Source organism: Mizuhopecten yessoensis, unplaced genomic scaffold, assembly GCF_002113885.1.
Source record: "Mizuhopecten yessoensis strain PY_sf001 unplaced genomic scaffold, ASM211388v2 scaffold11161, whole genome shotgun sequence".
Taxonomy (NCBI): domain Eukaryota; kingdom Metazoa; phylum Mollusca; class Bivalvia; order Pectinida; family Pectinidae; genus Mizuhopecten; species Mizuhopecten yessoensis.
The window spans coordinates 623,996-628,312 of NW_018408910.1; positions in this window are offsets into that span (position 1 = coordinate 623,996).

Genomic DNA, 4,317 nt, shown 5'->3' on the forward strand with positions numbered 1-4,317 from the left:
AGCCATATTTGCGGACAGGAACTTATTAGACTAATCGTATTACCTTTATAGGAGGAGACAATTATTTTTGCAAAAACGTTAGAAATTTGAATAAAGTAAGTATGAGCAGTTTGGCACAAAGGGCCATAAGTGCATACATTAAGGAAGGATAAGCGTCAAATCTTATCAAGCTTGTCTGAACTTTCATGGCAATGTACCAAGTTTGAAAATAATCCATTCAAAATTACTCAAGTTATTGAGCGGAAACTGTTTCGGCAATTCTACAAAGGGCCATAACTCCGGAAATAACTGGCAAATAGTTTTGGTTATCGAAATTGTCCGAGCTTTCATGGTAATAAACCTTCCTATTAAGTTTAAAATGAATCCATTCACAATTACTCAAGTTATTGTGCGGAAACCAATGTGTGCCCGCCCGCCCGAACGGCCGAACGCCCGAACGCGTGAAAACATATAACCTCACCGTCTATCGACGGGCGTATACAAATGCATGTGTTAACCACGAATCATCAGGATGCAGACAGCTTAAGTGCAGTTGCTAATAAGAAATATAAAAATGTTTAGCTCTGTGGCGGTGGTTCTGCGTCATGTACAGCACGATTCGATTCACCAGCAAGTACAAAAGACCTTTCGCAGATGTGAACATAAAAAACCCTACACGCCAATAGTTAACGATTACTTTGCCGTAAACTGCATATATTGCATCAGTAATTCAGTAGAATTAGTTTTTCACCATGGGAATCGAACTTTGTACCTGCTGTTTATCACTATCGGGGCGTACAAAACATCACATTGCACTTTTATGGTGTATGTAGGAATAAAATAATGCCAGGACTGCACTACCCAGTCTTCAACAGAACTGCATTAATATGTATTAATGACAAGGGAACTTGGTGTTTAACGTAATTGGTTTACGAGGTCTTACATAGGGAGGGAGGATTTTGCGCAAATTGAACGTAAAGCGTCATGTAGATTTGTATATCAAGTGAAAAAATAAATTGCAATAAAACATGCCTTGGGAATACACCAATGAAAAAACATCTTAAGCGACCCAACTGAATGTTACGAAATGACATGTTATTTGAAGATCATTTATAAACCTAGGTCATGCGGAGCTTTATTTCTCTTTAACTATATGTGGAGAGGCAGACCGGTCTCACAGGAAGATGATTGTTACTATGGGAAAGTACAACACTCATAGTAAAACGTCCGCTTAACATATTTTACCAGTATGTATGTGTAAAACCATAGATCTTTGACCATACACACTACTTAAACTTCATATGAATTGTCCTTTCTTAGCATTCAACGTTGTTATAAAAGAGCTAGACTTGTTATACACCTTATCTTACTTTTCCGCTTCAATGTTAAAAACATGTCTAGCGCATTCATATAATTACAGGATGTTATCAAATGGCACATCATCTAAAGTTCATTTATCGATCAAGGTTACTAAGCCTTTGTTTTCTTATTTATAATTTGCTAAAGTGTATTACCAGGGAATTTTACTATGATTTCAGTGGTTTCGCATGGCAACATCTATCTTTATTTGAGGTCGGAATTCCTCTCAACAGCTAGTAGAAGAGAAATAAAGCTCCGCATGGCCTAGGTATATAAAACAAACTTTAAATTATGGGTCATTTCTCAGCTCTCAGTTGGGTAGCCTAAGAGATTGACATGTTATAAGTCCAGTGAGCTATTTTTAGGAAGACAACAGCCTTAATGCCTTATTTTTGACTACGTTAACCTGGCTATGTATACTTTGTATAGCCAACGTACAAATTCAATATATACAAGTAACACATATAAGTTCCTATTTTTAATCGAGGTCTTTGAACATGACTTATCAGGGGGTTGAAGTTAAGGTGACTACAGCATCTTTTAGGGGGCTTGTTGAACCTTAATACCCTGTAACAAATGCGTTTGCCTGTAAATATAGTGTCGAAAAGCATATACAATCAAACATCACTGTACATTTTTCTCACATCAACTTAGGTACTCCATAATTCAGTTAATAATTTAGCGCGCTACACATGTGTTCTTTGTGTGGTAACATTTTCGTTGTTTACATATTTCTACTTCCCTTCTTCACCTCTCTCGCCTTTGACCTATCCTCTCCTGACCCCGATATCCGTTTCTCCGCCCCGAGTGCTACATTTACATTTGTATAGAAAAACGTTATGGTGAATGTAACCGACTGTCTCTCTATAAATACTGCCGTACTATTTGATGACCATGGGTGAAGATTTAGCTCAATATAGAGGGGCAGTCGGTTGTTTCTACCAACGTACACATGGTATTTTAACTAAACAGCAGTTTTTATTTTATATTGATATACAGAAAATGTTCAAAGGTTGCAGGTATGGTGTGATGTACATTTTAGCTGAGCTCCTTTACGCTGTACATATTACCCTATGTTGTATTATCAAAAACTCTAACTTTCTACTTATACTACAATTCCTTCTCTTATCCTGTAACGACGTTCATCCTAACCCTGGCCCAACAACCCAAAATTCTCTATTTTTCATTTGAGCATTCGTAGTCTGAGAAATAAGTTGTCATATTTAGAACATGTAGCGTCTGATTATGATATTGTCTGTGTCACCGAGACTCACCTTGATACATCTATAGCAGACGACGATATCTCCTAGGTGGCTATGAATTGTACCACAAGGATCGTGGTTCTCCGGGTGGGGGATAGCTGTTTATACTTCCAGTATCTTGTGCACCCGTCGTAGAGCTGACTTGGAATTTGGGGTGGGTGAAGTGGTTTGGACAGAGATCCAGTTGCCAAACAAGAAATTTCTCCTATGTACAGTTTACAGACCTCCGAATAGTGCGCACTCCTTCTGGAATCACTTTCGATTTTCTATAGAAACTGCCATACACGAACCTCCATATGGTGTTATAGTTGGTGACATTAATGTTGATCTCTTAGTTGTAGAAAACCCTCACGTAATTTATGATATTATCAACTCCTTTCACCTGACCAACGTTATTGACAAACCGACTCGAATAGGACGCACGTGCTCTGCCCTGCTTGACCCACTTCTTCTATCCGACACATGCACTTTTAGCTTTGCTGACGTAATTAACATCGGGAAGGACATATCTGACCACCAAGCGACGACTGTTGAACTGACTGTTGGTACTAATATTTCAAGAGCTTACAAAAGGAAAATAACATGTTATGGCGACGCAAATTACGAATTTTTTAACATTAAATTAGACGAGACAGACTGGCCAGACTTATTTGCGAGGACGCACTCCCCGGAAGACATGTGCGAACTTTTTACATCCACATTTTTAGACATAGCCGGGGACTGTATACCAACAAACACTGTTACGATTCGACCTAATGACAAGCCTTGATTTAATTCTAACTTAAGACGAGAAATAAGGAAAAAGAGACCGACTACTAAAATTATTTAAATCCAATCGTTCTCCTTATGACTTACATAATTTTCGGAAACAACGTAATCATGTAAATAATCTAAAAAAGCGTTAGTCATGCCGTTAATTAAAAAAGGGGATGAAGAAGATTCTGCCAATTATAGACCTATTTCATTACTTAGTACTGTTGGGAAAGTTTTTGAACGACTAGTTGTAAAATATATAAATAATTATTTATTAGAAAACTCATTGATATATAAATACCAATCGGGTTCCAGCCTGGACATTCTACAGTACATCAATTAATTAAAATGTATCATACTTTATGTGAAAATCTAGAAAAAAAAACATCCTACATGTTTCGTTCTTTGCGAAATATCTAAAGCGTTCGATCGTGTGTAGTTAAAGGGACTGAAAGTAAAACTAGAAAATTATGGTATTTCGGGGAAATTGTTGAATCGGTTAAATAAGTATGTCAGTGATAGCCTATCCATTATTTGCAGATGACACCTCTTTAGTATGTTCGGAAGAATCTCCTCAGGCTGTTGAAACTAAGATTAACAGTGACTTAGTTAAGATCCAAAATTGGGCAGATAAATGGTCAACCCAGTAAACTTATTTCAAATATAGAACTTGATTATGTTATAGATGTAAGTGATGACTTCGTCGATAATCATAGACACCTCGGAGTAGTTATGGATAATAATTGTAAATGGAGTAACCACATTGATAATATATGCCAAAAAGTTTCGAACCCTTATCTCGGAGAAGATCTAGGAGAAAACTTCAACTATTCTACAAAATTCACAATAATTTCAGTAATTTTGGTAGTTTGGAATTAAGCAAACATGAAAATGAAATAATATTTTAACTTACTCGGCAATATATTCAAGATTCGCATACATTTTGATAAATATACCCCCCCCC